At 37.8% G+C, this 17,350-nt stretch overlaps 1 protein-coding gene across 5 annotated transcripts in view; it reads right to left on the bottom strand.

The window, feature by feature from the left end:
• PEAK1 (pseudopodium enriched atypical kinase 1) overlaps positions 1 to 17,350 on the bottom strand; it is a 321,626-nt gene that overhangs the window by 267,734 nt on the left and 36,542 nt on the right. For all 5 annotated transcript variants that reach the window (XM_034993978.1, XM_034993980.1, XM_034993979.1 and 2 more), the window contains exon 4: positions 3,698 to 3,761. The gene's annotated coding sequence lies outside the window, so the exon portion shown is untranslated. The remainder of the gene's footprint in view (positions 1 to 3,697; positions 3,762 to 17,350) is intronic.

The following is a 17,350-nucleotide window of genomic DNA, read 5'->3' as shown; positions in this document are numbered from 1 at the left end:
GAAATTAAAGAACACATAAATAAATGGAAAGACCTCCATGTTCACAGATTGGAGAATATACTATTATAAAATCTCCAACCTGATTTACAGATTCATAATACAAATTCAACACAATCCCCATCAAAATCCCAGCTGGATTTTCTTGGTAGAAACTGACAAGCTGATCCTAAAATTCATATGGAAATGCAAGGGATCCAGAAGAGCCAAAACAATCTTGAATAGGAAGCACAAAGTTGGAGAACTCACATTTTATGATTTCAAAACTTCCTGGCATAAGGACAGATGTATAAATTATTGGAATAGAATTGAAAGTCCAGAAACAAAACCCTACATTTATGGTCAACTGATATTCTTCGAGGGTGCCAAGATAATTCAATGGTCTGTGACAACTGGATATCTAAATGCAAAAGCATGAAGCTGAACCTCTACCTAAAACCATACACAAAAATTAACTCAAAAAAGGGGCACCTGGGTGTCTCAGTTGGTTAAGCATCTGACTCGACTTCAGCTCAGGTCATGGTATCAGGTCATGAGACTGAGCTCTACATCAGGCTTCATGCTGGGCATGGAGTCTGCTTGGGATTCTCTCTCTCTCCCTCTCCCTCCACCCCCCCCCCCCAAAAAAGTTAACTCAAGAATGAATCACAGACCTAAATTTAAGAGCTCATACTTAGAAGAAGATATGAGTAAATCTTCATGAATTTGAGTCAGGCAAGGTTTCTTAGATATAACACCCAAAGCACAAACAACAAAAGAAAAAAAGATAAAATTAAAAACAATTTATGCTTCAAAGACAGTATCAAGAAAGTAAAAAGACAACTCACAGTTTGGGAGAAAATATTTGTAAATCATGTATTTTATAAGTGACTTGTATCCAGAATACCTAAAAAACTCTTAAAATAAAAGGGTAAGTAATATAATTTTTAAATGGGCAAAGGATTCAAATAGACATTTCTCCAAAAAAGATATATAAGTGGCCAATAAGCACATGAAAAGATATTCAACATCATTACTCACTAGGGAAATAGAAATCAAAACCACAATGAAATACAACTTCCCATTCACTAGAATGGCTATAACTTAAAAAAAAAAAAAAAAGTAACAAATGTAGGTGAGGATATGGAAAACCTGGAATCCCCACACATTGCTGGTGGAAATGTAAAATGATACGGTCTCTTTGGAAAACCATTTGGCAGTTCCACAAATTGTTAAACATGGAGCTACCAAATGACCCAGCAAATTACACTTTTAGGTATACACCTAAAAGACATGAAACCATATGCACACAAAAACTTACACACACAAGTTCATAGCAAAAAGCTTAGAATAGCCAAAATGGGGGGGGGGGGGGGGGGAATGCAGAAACAACCCAAATGTCCACCAACTGATGAATGGATAAGCAAAATATGGGTGTGTGTGTGTGTGTGTGTGTGTGTATTGAAGAGTCTGGCTCCTGACCAAAAACTTAAAATCTCTGTGTGTAATCTTCCAGCCTGACTATAAGCAATTACAAAGACTTTACCTGGCAGGCCTCACATGGGAAAGCCGTCCTACCCACCTCAGACTGGGTACACAGCCAGTACACTGCAGTCTCTGAAGAGAGCTGTAGTCAGGAACTCAGGCTCCCCTGGCTGAGCATGTTCTTAAGCATATTACATTCCTAGCCCAGGCCCTAGACCTCATTCAGAAGTCTATCTGTGGCCTTGAGCTGAGGACTTTCCTCATGCACCTCTGCTGAGGCCCTCTCATCAGGGAGGAAATACTGAAGATACTTTTTATCTACTCTGACTCGGTGCTTTTTGATCCCAAGCCCTTCTACCTCACTTTTGAACCAGACCTGGGTCCATAAAACTGCAGTGAAACGATTCACCTCCCACTTCTGTACTGATCCACCTGAGTGGGACAACTGCACTTTCTGAGGTTTAACCTCTTGCTTATACTATCTTAGTAAGTGAATAAAGGTTCAACTGTTACTTTTATGCGGGATCACTGTTTGTTTTTTTTTTTTTTTTTAAGATTTTATTTATTTATTTGAGACAGAGAGAATGAGAGAGAGCATGAGAGGGAGGAGGGTCAGAGGGAGAAGCAGACTCCCTGCCGAGCAGGGAGCCCGATGCGGGACTCGATCCCAGGACTCCAGGATCATGACCTGAGCCGAAGGCAGTCGCTTAACCAACTGAGCCACCCAGGCGCCCCTGGATCACTGTTTTTAATTAGCTACACTGACACCTGAAAGTTCAGGTCTCTCTATCGCCAGGTCACCTGACCTGACACTCAAAATGGAATGTTATTCAGTCATGAAAAGGAACAAAGTACTGATGATGCAAAAACATGGATAAACCTTGAAAACTTTATGCTAAGTAGAAAAAATAAGTCACAAAAGACTGCATATTATACAATTTCATTTATATGAAATATCCAGAATAGGCAGATCTATAGAGACAGAAAGTAGATTAGTACCTGACAGGAACTGAGTGGAGGGAGGAATGAGTGGTAACTGCTAACACATGCCAAAATCACTTTGGAGTGATGAAACTATTCTATTTTTTTTTTTTAAGTAAGCTCCACACCCAGCACAGATCCCAACACGGGGCCTGAACCCAACACCCTGAGATCAAGACCCAAGCGGAGATCAAGAGCTGGATGCCCAACTGACTGAGCCACCCAAACCCCTGCAGTGATGAAAATATTCTAAAATTAGATTGTGATGACAGCTGTACAACTCCATAACTACAATTTAAAAAGCCATTGAATTGTACACTTTAAATAAATGGGTAAATTTTAAGGTATGTAAAGTATTTCTCAATAAAGCTGTTTTTTAAAAAATGTTAGTTCATAACATTCCTAGAGCACTAGTAAGATGGAAAACTGGGTAAAGAGATTCTACTGCTCTGTAAAGGAGTTTGTAAAATATCCTTTAAGCAATGTAAAGGCACTAAAGGATTCTGAGTTTTGGACTGACATGACAACATTCATCTTTTAGAAAAGCAATCTCATGACTGTGACAAGAATGGCTTAGAGAGTAGCTGGATTCGAGGTGGAAAGACCAGATGACAGACTGGTTGCTTAAAAAGTTAAAAGATGAAGAGAACTTGAGCCCAGACATGTCAGAAAAGAGAAAGGGCTATCAGCCTATCTTTAGAGTAAAATGCAATTATGGAAACTTTCTTTCTATAAAAACCAACTACTAACATATTAAAGGATATGTTCTTATTTTATAAGCCCCCCAAACAGAGGTAACTACAGAAAATAATCAAGTCCAGGAGAATAGAGTGAAGAAAACTCCTAATAACTGACTTACTAAAATAGTTACCAGTTGTTGAAATCTATGACTTAACAAATTAAGGATCTGTCTTCAGGAATATCAGATTAGAATGTCAATATCATTCTCAAATGTGTGTCAGAACAGCAGTGTGAACTCTATCTTTGAGTATAAAAGAAAAATTCCTTTGGAATTACAATGGAAAAATTCACTCAAAACTACTATAATTGCTAGAACCAGCTTCATTTCCTTCAATCAAATGTCCTACCAAACTAAAAGTAAGCATGCTATATATGTAGCTTTATAAGAAATAATATTTACCTATTAAAGTCTCAGAGGAAAAGACAGCTGGCACTGCCTTAAATTTTTCAAAAATAATTCTTTCTCATTACAAAATATATTTTATAAGGCAAAAGAATTCAAAAAATATCTCACCTCAGGTTTTTAGATGAATCCACAAAGAAATGTTTACAGCGTAAGTTCCAGTTCAGGCAGATACCTGAATTTAAAAAAAAAAAAAGAAGAAGAGGAAAAAGAAAAAGAAGAAGACATGGTCAATATAACTAAATCTGAGTAGGGAACTTAATTTTTTCAGTAGAACCCTAACTTGATCATTTACTCACTAAATTTTTGTGTTCAGGTTGTGTTTTACAGATCTGTAGAATGTCAAGAATCTTAATTCTGCCAGACTCTCTATTGCTTTTTTTTTTTTTTAAGATTTTATTTATTTGTCATAGAGAGAGAGAGCACAAGCAGGGGAAGCAGCAGGCAGAGGGAGAAGCAGGCTGAGCAAGGAGCCTGATGTGGGACTTCATCCCAGGACCCAAGGATCATGACCTGAGCCGAAGGCAGATGCTTAACCAACTGAGCCACCCAGGTGTCCCTCTATTGCCTTTAATTAAACTTAACAAAACATATACTGTACTAATGGGGGGGGGGGGGAATGAGGGGAAGATCAATCCAAGAAAGATACTTTTCTTTCACCAGTTCAAGTTTCAAAAGAAAAGGCATTTTCTAAAAGTCTGTACTCCCTATAATAATCCCACCATCATGACTGCCCATTCTCACCAAAAACAAACAAATGAACAAAAAAACAGAATTCAAAAATCTGGAAATATAAAAGTAAAACAAAAGTATATGTTTATAAAGCTTAAGTAAAAGGAAAGGTTAAATAAAACTGGCTAAAAAACTATGAAAATGTTTATCTACACTGGCAAAGAAAATCTAATTAAAATGAGATATCATCTTCTATCAGTGAAATTAGAGTTGTTTTTTAAGTAAGATGCTAGTCATTAGTGCTTTCCCAGTTCTCCTTCCCAGACTCACAGTAGGATTGCACTTCACTGCCCTTGTTTCAACTTAGGTGTGGCTACATGACTTGCTTTAGTCACTAAGACGTACGTAAACATGATATGAAACATCAGCAGGAATAAGCTTTAGGAACCAGTACACAACTGGAAGACCTACCCACTACAGTAATTATGGAAACAAGTAACCAAAGCAGCTTTGATCAGGCTGATACACTAAATAACTCCAAAGAGAGAATACCACCTGCTGATATGTGTTTGACATTAACATGAGCTTTGTTGTAAAAAATAAAATTTGTTGCATTAAACCATGAGATTTGGGGGAGTCTTTGTTACTACAGCATATTCTAAATTATACTGACAGCTACAAATGACAATGTAATATAGTAAATATTACAAAAATAGAATAATGCAATACAATGGGCATCTTTGCACACTGCTCGTGGTAGTACAAATTGGTAAACTCTTTGGAAAGCAATACACAAGAGCCATAAAAAGTTCAAACCCTCTGACCTAGTAACTTCTCTTCCAGAAATCTGTCCTAAATAATAAAAAATCCAAAGACCTAGATCATAGCCCATTTATGACTGCAAAGAAATGGAAATAACAGGGGTGCCTGGGTGGCTCAGTCGTTAAGCGCCTGCCTTCGGCTCAGGTCATGATCCCAGGGTCCTGGGATCGAGCCCCGCATCGGGCTCCCTGCTCCGCGGGAAGCCTGCTTCTCTCTCTCTCCCACTCCCCCTGCTTGTGTTCCCTCTCTCGCTGTGTCTCTCTCTGTCAAATAAATAAATAAAATCTTTAAAAAAAAAGGGGGGGGGGCGCCTGGGTGGCTCAGTTGGTTAAGCAACTGCCTTCGGCTCAGGTCATGATCCTGGAGTCCCGGGATCGAGTCCCGCATCGGGCTCCCTGCTCGGCGGGGAGTCTGCTTCTCCCTCTGACCCTCCTTTCTCTCATGCTCTCTGTCTCTCATTCTCTCTCTCTCAAATAAATAAAATCTTAAAAAAAAAAAAAGAAAAAAGAAATGGAAATAACAAACTAAATGTCCAAATGATTAGTTAATAAATCAGAATAAGAAATCATTAAAATTAAATATCAAAAATGCTTAAGGACTTATAGGGGAAACTGTGAGGGGCATACATGGGAACTCTATGTACTGTCTGCTCAATTTTTCTGTATATGTATAATCTATAGTGACAGAAAGCAGATCAGTTGTTACAGGAGCTGAAGGTCATGTGAAAGAATTGACTGCAAGAGGCTTAAAGAAACTTTATGTTTAATAGTATTTTATTGAGAACCAGAGCTTGATCCTAGAATGAGTCTGAGATATCATTAATTTATTCTTTCAGTATTTATTGCATGCCTCCATGTCCAAACAGCATCTTACATAGCAGAGGTATGCTTCTGCACTGGGTCTGTTTCCCCATGGTTCAGCTAGATCTGCTTTCAAGTGGTCACTGTAGCCAGTAAAAGCACCAACAATCTACAAACCACGCTGTTTTTTAATAATCCTTACATTGGCAAATAACAGGTAGGTCACGATTACTTTTAAGAACTATTTACATTAGTGATTATTTGTTGACCCAATCTTTCTGAAAATAAGCTTAAAATTTCTACTACTGAACATGTATCATCTACAACATAAACATGTATCCGGTGTTTTGAATTAATACATTCTGAATTATATGAAGGTGTTTATATCATATGCATCATTATATGCATCATTAAAAATTTTATGAATTTTGAGCATTTACTTAAGGGATTAAAGGTTTTTCACAACTATAAAAATGGCTAAAGTGTCTAAAACTTCAACTAAGAAATTGTAGAAAAATATAAGTGAAACACAAATAAATGTGACAATGAAGACAAAGCATTAAGCAAAGAGAAGACCAAAAAGTATTAGGTTAGTCAAATAAAAACAACCGAGGCATATAACTAACAAGTTTTATTTAACAAGAAAGGATATAACACAGAAAATACTTGTTTTAGCAATAAGCATGGCAGTTCAAGACAGTGGGGACTGGAGTTAAAAATAAAAAACTAGGGGCCTCTGGGTGGCTCAATCAGTTAAGCATCTGATTCTTGATTTTGGCTCAGGTCATGATCTCAGGGTCATGAGATCAAGCCCCACATCAGGTTCCATGCTGCACATGGAGCCTGCTTAAGATTCTCTCTCTCTCCCTCTACCTCCCTAAAAAATCAAATCAAATCAAAAATAAAAATAAAAAAATGCACTAACTTCTCATGATAAAAAGATCTGAGATAAACACTTGCAAGAACATATAGGAGGGCGCCTGGGTGGCTCAGCTGGTTAAGCGACTGCCTTCGGCTCAGGTCGTGATCCTGGAGTCCCTGGATCGAGTCCCACATCGGGCTCCCTGCTCGGCAGGGAGTCTGCTTCTCCCTCTGACCCTCCCCCCTCTCATGTACTCGTTCTCTCTCATTCTCTCTCTCTCAAATAAATAAATAAAATCTTAAAAAAAAAAAAAAGAACATATAGGAGAGTCTAATCCAGAAATGATTTTCAAGCAACCGGCACAGAGACTAAATCACTATGTTTAGTTACAATTGTATAATATGTTGCTTTCTCAGGTCTGATGTTTGAACTTATATGTTGTATCTAAAATGCATTAAACTGTTCATAGTTTAAAATAAGATACAAATAAATTACATTATTTATACTAATAACCATTAAGAGTACTAGAACAATGTGTGTTTATCAGAGAATAGCTAGTAAATATGAGTAAAATAGCCTTAGACATTAAGGATATAACACAGGAAATATATGCGTGTTAATCAGAATACAGACAATAAAGATGAGTAAAATATCTAAGATATTGTAGAGTTTTCAAGGCACTTAGAAATAAAGGACATAGTTTGTGTTGTACCCCATGCGATGACAGATCTGGTGACTTCCTCTGTGCTGAAAAGTTTGCAATTTAAATAAATATTGCACGGTGGAAAAAAAGAAAAAGAAATAAAGGATATAATCTGAACCACAAGATTATTTAGACTGTAAGAAAAAGAAAGAGGGGCGCCTGGGTGGCTCAGTCATTAAGTGTCTGCCTTCGGCTCAGGTCATGGTCCCAGGGTCCTGGGATCGAGCCCCGCATCGGGCTCCCTGCTCCACAGGAAGCCTGCTTCTCCCTCTCCCACTCCCCCTGCTTGTGTTCCCTCTCTCGGTATGTCTCTGTCAAATAAATAAAATCTTTAAAAAAAAAAAAAAAGAAAAAGAAAGAAGAATTCTTAATACATACTACCTTCCTGACCCTTAGAAAATATAACATATAAGAAGTCCATAAAAATAGATGGAAAACACTATCACCAAGCTGGTCTTGATTTCTAAATTCTAGAAATCTTAAGTAATAACTGCCCCCAGTCAACTAAATTAAGGGTCAACCTACAGCCTGGAGACCAAATCCAGCCCATGCCTGTTTTTGTCTGGCCCTTGAGCTAAGAATGGCTTTTACACGCTGTGAATTGTGCAAGACTGTTGAATCTCAGATCTGTACCTATGAAACAAATAATGCAATATATGTTAAGAAAAAGAAAAAAGAAGATAGCAGGAGGGGAAGAATGAAGGGGGAGAAATCAGAGGGGGAGACGAACCATGAGAGATGATGGACTCTGAAAAACAAACTGAGGGTTCTAGAGGGGAGGGGGGAGGATGGGTTAGCCTGGTGATGGGTATTAAAGAGGGTACGTTCTGCATGGAGCACTGGGTGTTATGCACAAACAATGAATCATGGAACACTACATCAAAAACTAATGATGTAATGTATGGGGATTAACATAACAATAAAAAATTAAAAAAAAAGAATGGCTTTTACATTTTTAAAAAGTTGTGAAAAAACAGAAAATAAAATGCAACAGAGACGGTAGTCACAAAACTTAAAATATTTACTATCTCGCCCTTTACAGAAAAAGTTTGCTGCCCTCTGAACTAAACAATTCATAAATGGGTGAAACCGGTCTTAGTGGTGGTTCTAACCCAGAGACTTAAAGTGTGCCACGGTGTCACAGTATATTAGAACTGGAAGGCACCTAAGACCATCTTTCCTCCCCATCATGTTACAAAGAAGGTAACTTAAAGCCCAGAAATGACAATCTTCCAGGTCTACTGTCTCCTGAATTCAATGTGCTTTACATCCTATCACAACACTGGCCCCTTTCCCTTATTGGGGTAATTTGAGAATAAAAGAAAGGTCCAGTAAGAGTAAGTGCACTCTCCTCCAACTCTCCACTGAGCCCCTCCTACCTGAGAATAATCAATTGACCAAAGTGAGACACAGATAATCTTCATATTTGACTAGCTCAGCATCAAGGGTCATTTCCTACTTTCTCAGCTTCATCTCCTTCTACTCTATTCATGTAAGCAAAATAAGCAAATGAATCTACATAACATTCCTGAAAAAGTATCTTGTTATTTTGGTCCTGAAGACCTAGGTTTATGCAGTTTCTCCCCTGTGGGCAGCTCCTCCCTTCTCTACTAATGCAAATTCCTACCATCCATTATGCCCAATTCAACAAACATGACACCTTCAGAAAGACAATCCAATAAGAAACACAGTTCAGATACACACACAAAAATGTAAAAGATAAATATCCCCGAAGTTGTAACTGGAAATTTCTGGTAAAATGTAACCTCTGAGGGAAATGTTCACGTTGAGCCTTTGGGAAAACCTCTGAATAAGATGTTAATAGACATTAAAAAAAGTTTTTGAGATTGGTTGCACAACATTGTGATTACCACATAACCCCAATGATCTGTGCACTTTAAAATGTCTAAGATGGTAAATTCTATGTTACATATATTTTACCACAATTAAAAAAAAAAAAAATTTAGACCACAGAGCAAGATCATAATGGTGCAGGGAGCAAGCACTTGCTTATATAAGAAATTGGATGTAAATTTAAATTGTAAAAGCTAAATACCTATCCTACAGCAATGGTTTTACATTTGCAAGTACCTTAAAACTAGGCAATGTGGGGAATTGTGAATATAATAAGAGAGCTGCCTAGGAGATCAAATCCTATAAAATAAAACAAAGCCTACATCTAGAAACGCCTAACTTCTGGCAGCTAGATAGATGAATGTCCACAAGATTCCAAACTCAAAAAAAAAAAAAAAAAAAAAAAAAGACACTAAAGGACAGAGAGAGGACAAGGTGATATTCCAGGAAGCAGAATTAATAAAGGTACAAAAGGGACAATGTGTGATGGAAAGGATTCTCACCGTCTTTTTGTTTCCCTAGATTTGCCTCTAGCTAATTAACAGCAAAGAATGTCCTTTGATGCTAAGGTAGCTGGGCCACCCATGATATGGAATAGGTTACCAGAATCCATAGATGGAAATATGCTGGTTAAGGTAATCAGTACTCAAAGGAGACAGTCCATGCCTTGCTTAAGTTTTCAGATAACTTTTGTGAACAACAGCAAAACTCTGTAAAACCAAATATAAATTCTGTGCATTTAAGGCTGAATCTGAATTTTATTTTCATAAAATTAACCACACCAAAAGGGCTGGAGTTACTACTTTTTCATTATTTTGTTTTCCTTTTTACTGAGTAATTTTATTCTATGAATAGCAACCTTTGCTATTCCGTTCACTCCATGCCTAGGGCCTAGTAGATGCTCTCTAAATGCTTGTTGAATTAATATTGGGATAAAATATACATTTCACTTAAAATACTCCTCCTTTCTAATTATACAGAGTAACAGAAAGTAGAGAGAAAATAACATTAATTGAAAATGTAAAAATGAAGCCATCCAAAAATTTAAACCACATTTCAAAACCATCTTTGAAGCAAACTGCTCACAAAAAAAGTCAAACCTTTACTGCACCCTTTGTTGTAACACTACACACACACACACACACACACACACACACACACACCCATCAAGACAGTCATTTTTGCCAAACATAGCTTGAAGGAGAAAATCACATAATTTGATACCCAGAAAAATGCCAGTTTTCTTTCATCTTTGTATTCCACACAATTCCTGGCACACAGTGGATGCTTTCAAATCATTCACTGAGTTGAACAGTCACAGAGAAAGTATTTTCTCTGCTGTCCATGTGACTTCATTATATTTCAAAGGTGTGAGTCATCAACTCTGGCAATAAAAGCAGAACTTACACCACTATAAATACTTGACATATTTCAAGAGCTCTCAGAAATTAGAAGAGAGATCCATACATGTATTCCCTAAATTACACAAGTATAAAAAGATACATCATTTCACTGTTGTCAATTTGCTATATTTAGACGGCTCTGAATTGAATTATTCAAGCATATACAAATACAACCTTGAAGGGGTCCCCATACTTGCTCCTGACAGTCTGGAAACAAAAGCTGCTATTGAGATAAAAGATGACAGGCAACAGGAATCTGACAGGCCAGTAATTTACTGCATTTTCTGCACATCTGAATTTGTAGGCCTCCATAGCCATTAAGCAAAATTAGCTACATAATGCCAGCCAAAAAGCCTCATAGGCAACAGTTTTATGTCATTAAAAAAACTACCATCCTCAATCTGTTTGAATTTGTGTTTGCTCATTAGAAGCCTCTCAGTGAATCGAGAGAGAGGTTTTAATTGCACTCTTGCTCTATCCATGTTTAGTACAGCCCTGAACTATAACAAATTCCTATTCTCCCTTCTTGCCTAATGCCTAAAATACTTCAGATATAGTAGAAGAAACTAAGCAGTCTAGCAGTTCTTTACCAAAAATGGAGCAATTTCAAAGATACAAATGTGATCTTAATATATATTTATTCAGCTTAAAAAGCAGGGTCAGAGAAAAACATCATCATCTTCCTTCTCTCCTACTTGTTAATCTCTGAATCCTCAACGCTATCTCAGGCTCCTATGTCTTTGCACATGATATTTTCCCCTCAGCGTGGTAGGAACCCCCTCCTCAATCTGACTACGGTGAGTATCTGCTCACTAACTGGTTTTCCCAAAAAAGGTTTGTGCAATCCTTTCCCTACGTACCTTCTACATACATCCATCAAGTACTTCTCAAACTGGGTTAACTCTGACTCTTACAGTCAAAGAACTGAACACCTCTTGGCAGAGTTAATATTCAGCTGGTACACACTAGCACAGCCTTAATGGATGAAATACTAAAATACTTCTGAAATAATATCTAGTAAGAAGTCACTGCCCTGAACTCCATGGCCCAGGCTTACCACCACCACCAAAATTCAGCAACAAAAGCATCAAAGCCCGATACAGTATAAAAGATGGAGGGGTCCTTCAAGACCCTGAATCCAGTGCTATGGCCATCTTGATTGGTCGGTGCCTGTGTTGTAGTGAATGTTAAATACTGAATAATCACCCCTGCCTCTTTATGCCCAAAGCCTAGAATACTACCTAACTTATAGCAGATCTATAATGTACTATTAATTCTTTGTCAAAACAATGAATACCAATCCTATTCAATGATCCAAGGCCAGTGGGTATACCATCAAAACTATACAAAAACAATAATCAGACTGGCAAAAAAATCTAGGTCCTTAAGTACAAGGTAGGAAAAGTAAACAAGTCTGCCTATTGCCTATTTCTATTTTCTTGCCTTTAGCCTCTGATAAAATAAATGCATAATTTGATAATGTGGGCCAAAATCTCCAATGTGATCACTTACACAGCATAAGAATCAAGTATTTTTTATGTTATTAAATGAAGATTAAAACAAAGTTCCTATAAAACCAAAGAATTTAAGAATGCCACCAACAGTGATCACTGAACTACACTCAGTGTCTTGGACAGGTATCACTAAGGAAGAACACAAATAATTAATTCTAACAGAGGAAAAGGTAAGAATGAAAAGAGTCCGTTAATTATGAATCATATGTCTAATTACAGGTTTTGCTAGGGGCTTCAGATACTTCTAATTAGTTTTACTTGGTATATTAATTATAAATAGAAAACCACAGAGAATTTTCTACTCATAGGAATTTATTGAGTATGTAAAATCAGATTTTAAGTTATCATTTTTATAACTTAATGATTAAATATTCAATAGTGCATGATAATTATTTTGAAAGTCATCAATAAAATATACATCACATTAAAATCAAGTTACACAGAACAGAGCACTACTAAGGTAGTGACAGAATCTTTTAAAAATCCAGAAGGATGGGGCACCTGGGTGGTTCAGTTGGTTAAGTGTCTGAATTCGAGTCAGGTCATGATCTCGGGGTCTTGGGATTGAGCCCTGCGTCATGCTCAGTGCTCAGTGGGGAATCTGCTTGTCCCTCTCCCATTGCCCCTCCCCTCCATTCATGCTCTGTCACTCTCCCAAATAAGTAAATAAAATCTTAAAAAAAAAAATCGAGAAGGATAAGGTATGTAGCTGAAAGAAGGATGAATACGCAGAATTTTGAACTTGTAAATGGTGATATACTAATCATTTTAGGCTATTCACTTTCTGGTAGAAAAATCATGCTTCAATCATGCTTGCTATAGAGAGTTTCAGAGAGCTATATGATGAAAATACTAAACCAACCACAAAGGGAACAATAATAGCAACATCTTCAAAAAAAGAAAAGAAGCTTAATTATCTAATTTCAACACTGTCCCATTAATCTAACATCAATTTTTAGTAAAACAATGTTGTACTACACACTGTGCTACTGAAAAATTCTAGAAGGTGACAAAATCTTAAACAAGAAGCATCATGTGTTTATTTAGAACAAATCACGGAAGGCCAGCCTGATGTTTTTTTTGTAGTTAGAAACAAGAAACAAGAAATTAGAAACAAGAGAAAAATAAAGACCATAACATATTTTAACAAAAGCTTTGAAAGTGTCACTAATCCTAATTTGAAACAACCATGTAAATTACCTTGGCTATTAGTACTATTATCTGAGTTTAAACAGAAAATGCTCACAAATAGGTAAGTAATAGTAACAGTCGCTACCATTTATTATCTATATATTATACCAGACAGAATGCAAGCTTTTTTACCTAGATGGTTAATTTTCACAACCACCTTACCAGGCAGGTAACATCATCCCTACCTTACTGACTGTGAATTCATGCTAGAAATAATCTAGCCAATGTCAGTGAGGAAGTGGAAGAGTAAACATTCAAACTACTACTCCATACACTCTGTGCTGGCTGCTATACCCCACTGCCTGAACAGATGGTCTCAATGGATTAGAGCAAGCCAATGTAGTAATGAAGCTCCACGGTATATTAGCTGTTCTAAATGGATGAAGTTAAGATGTCATGAAGTTCAGTATCCCAATGGATATAACCATCTGAATGTCTAAGGAAAACAATATAACTTAGTAACTATATTTCTGACCCTGATTTGGGAAATCAAGGATGTGGCCATCAGCTCATTGAATACACTTTGATGTAAATGATAAAAAGTACTAAACATTTAGATGCAGAAGTAGTCAAATGCTGAGAAGGGGGCAAATCAAATAAGAGAATCCAGTTTTTATACCTTTAGAATCTTCTATAAAGAAGCTCTAAATGGGATATAAGCATTCATGACAGAGAATCAAAGATGAGAACCAAGATCCATGGTCATTATAAACAAAAGAAAAAATAAGAAATTCAATCAGGACAGATAGGATGATAGGATAACAGGAGAGATAGGGATAATAGGATAATAAAAATAAATGAGTGTTCTACTAAAAGTACTGAAAAAGAACCTTTCCTCATGTTTTGTTAGCACCGTTATAGGTGAAGAAAAGAAAATTTACTGCTGATTTTAAAAAGGCAGTTATCTCAAATATCTCTCTTTCCAAAAAACTGACCATAAATAAATTGATATGTAAAAAATTACTACACAGCTAACTCATAAGGCACACAAACAAATGTCTGATGAACAAGTAAAAATTTGGCTAAATGAGGATTAAAAGTGAAAATGGGGAAGAAAAGGAAAACTAAGGGGAAAAAGTTGACCTTTCTCCAATCTCCTTCTCATGTAAATGGTGCTTACTTTTTCAGAATACAACTTCCCTGCGAAAAATCTCCTCCTCATATTGTGTCCCCACAGAATACCTCCTCTCTCCTAAAAGAAGGCCTTATAGCCAAATGACATCCTCCCTTACCACGAACAGCCTCTTTCTAGAAATATTTTCAATCCATCTACATCCCAGAGGATATCAGGAGGACCAACATTTCCATTTCTCCTGGTTTTCTGAATTGAATATTAATGTTTAATCAGCATAATGAAAAATTTTAAGTGTTTTTGATACAGGAACCCTGATGCAGTAAGGATACTGTATACCACAAATACAATTTTAATTTTGAAAAACACAGGCATCCTTCACAAAGATGGAGCCACGTGAAAAGAGTTTTTTTCAAGATACTGCTACATGAGTTATTTTGTACCTTTTATTTTAAAGAAACCGCATTTTTAACAAATACTATTATTTATAACTCTTTAACCTCGTGATCACCTCTCACATCTACTGTATCACTTGCTGATTCAAACATCATCTTAGAGCCCAACTCCTTTACTTGACCTAATAAAACTTGCTGAGCTTGCACACGTCAGGACTGTGCATGGTATATGTCCTCTAACACACCAATGCTATGGTTGGACAAGTTGAGACCAAGGGTGACCTCTTCTCCCCATTATACCAAACAACTAGCCTATAATTTGTCATAGAAGTTTAAAAAGAAAAATTTGCCTGCCTGTCTTATTTCCTAAAACTATAAGCTTCTAAGGACTACACTGTATAGCAATACTGTACATATTCTCATAAAAATGAGGCAATTTGTAGATCCTATTTCACTTGTGAAAAGGTCAGCCACAAAAGTGTTTTATGAAGTATCTCATTTCTTCAGCAAACTATTAAAAGATGATCTCCCTTTCTTTGACATATATGGACAAATGTAAGTCATTAGCAAGGGCTAAATGAAATGGTCCACAGAAATTCTTGCTTCTGAATTTGATCAGAAGTCTTAGAGGGCAAAGCTGTGCGTCTACAAAGAGAACAGACAACCCGTGGAAGGTAGGAACTGCAGAGTTGATTCCTGGGAGAAAAGAGCCACAGGTGCTACTTAGGGGAGGGAGCTCTGATCTCACAGGGAGTACCCAGAGAGAACGAGAAGGAGAAAGAGTGGTGGGCGGGGGGGAATGAAAACACATTCAGGGGACTGCACAAGAAAACTGTTCCTCAAAACCACTGACTGGGAAAAAGGAGAGGGTTTCAATACCGCCAGTTTTTTTATAAACAGTGGAGCGCGGAGTCTTAAGTTTTGGAGGTCAGCGTCATAGTCAGGGTCGTATGCCCCAGTGCTCCAGTGGGGAAGATGGGTGGAGCCCCAGTAGTGGGCAGCACAGTCTGAGAATCCCCTGGGTCACACAGGGAGAAGTGGTTCCCCTGCTTGGAGTGCATTTGGTAGAGATGATATGGCCTCTCACTGAGCAAAGGACCCTACAAGCACAACTGAGCTGCCCTGTTCACCAGTATTGGAATAAAGACACCAGCTGAGGGCAGCCAACCTTGACACTGGCTGCGTGTTGTGATTTATCATAAACTCCAAAAGGCTGCACAGTGGCGCAACTGTATTCTGGGACAAGCTGGCACCAGCCATAGTGCAGCAAGACCCTCCCTCAAAGGATCAGCACAGGGCTGCCCTGTGGGGGTCCCTGAAATATGGGGTTCTGAAACAGCCATGCTTGAGCTAAAACACAGGAGTGCTATACCGCCTGGCAGGCGGACAGCTCAGTCAAGGACAGAGTGAAGGTGGTGATCTGACAGAAGCCAAGGATAAAGGAGGGGTGGTTATTTGAGCATCTATGAGGGCTTCCTGAAGAGTGGTGGGCCTGACTTTCCTAATCCAGGGACAAGAAAGCAGACAGAAGCCATTTTCACCCCTCTCCCACCAGCACTGAACGACCCCAGTGAGCTAAACAGTGTCACCAAGGGGAGAACAGAGCCGCTACACCAAGCCCCAACCCCCTAAGTACTGCAGGTGCATCTCCACTAGGGCAAGTCCACAGGAGAATCAGAGCAACAGGCCTCTCCCCCAGAAGACCAGAACAAATCTCCTGCCAGCACCAAGTCTACTGATCATAGAGTGCTCCAAAGCTTCAGCTCTAGGGGAAACAGGATCTAGTTTCCCTTGGGTTTTTTTGGTTGGTTGGTTGGTTGGTTTTGGTTTTGGTTTTTTTGGATACAGAAAGACCAATTCTTTTTATTTTTTTAATTTTTTTTTAAAGATTTTATTTATTTATCTGACAGAGAGAGAGAACACAAGTAGGCAGAGAGGCAGAGGGAGCGGGAGAAGCAGACTCCCCAATGAGCAGGGAGCCCGACATGGGGCTCGATCCCAGGACCCTGGGATCATGACCTGAGCCGAAGGCAGTCGCTCAACCGACTGACCCACCTAGGCGCCCCTTATTATTATTTTTTAATTTTTAATATTTTCTTTTTTTCTTTCTTCTATCAAGCTTCTCTTAACAAGCAGACCAAAACACATCTAGCTTCGTTATTTTTAAAAAGTTTTTAAATCTTTATTTTGCTTTTTTTTTTAACTTCCAAAATGACAAGATGGAGGCATTCACCCCAAAAGACCAGAAAGAAATAACATCCATGGATTTAATCAATAGAGATATAAGTAAGATGTCTGAACTAGATTTTAAAACAATTTTTAGGATACTAGCTGCACTTGAAAAAAGTATATGACACTAGAGAATTCCTTACTGCAGAGATAGAAGAGCTAAAAACTAGTCAAGCCAAAATTTAAAATGCTATAACTGGGATGCAAGCCCAAATAGATGACATAACAATGAAGATGGACGAAGCAG

Source organism: Mirounga leonina, unplaced genomic scaffold, assembly GCF_011800145.1.
Source record: "Mirounga leonina isolate KUSES-001 unplaced genomic scaffold, KU_Mleo_1.0 Mir_91, whole genome shotgun sequence".
NCBI lineage: Eukaryota > Metazoa > Chordata > Mammalia > Carnivora > Phocidae > Mirounga > Mirounga leonina.
This window is presented reverse-complemented; position numbering and strand designations above follow the sequence as displayed.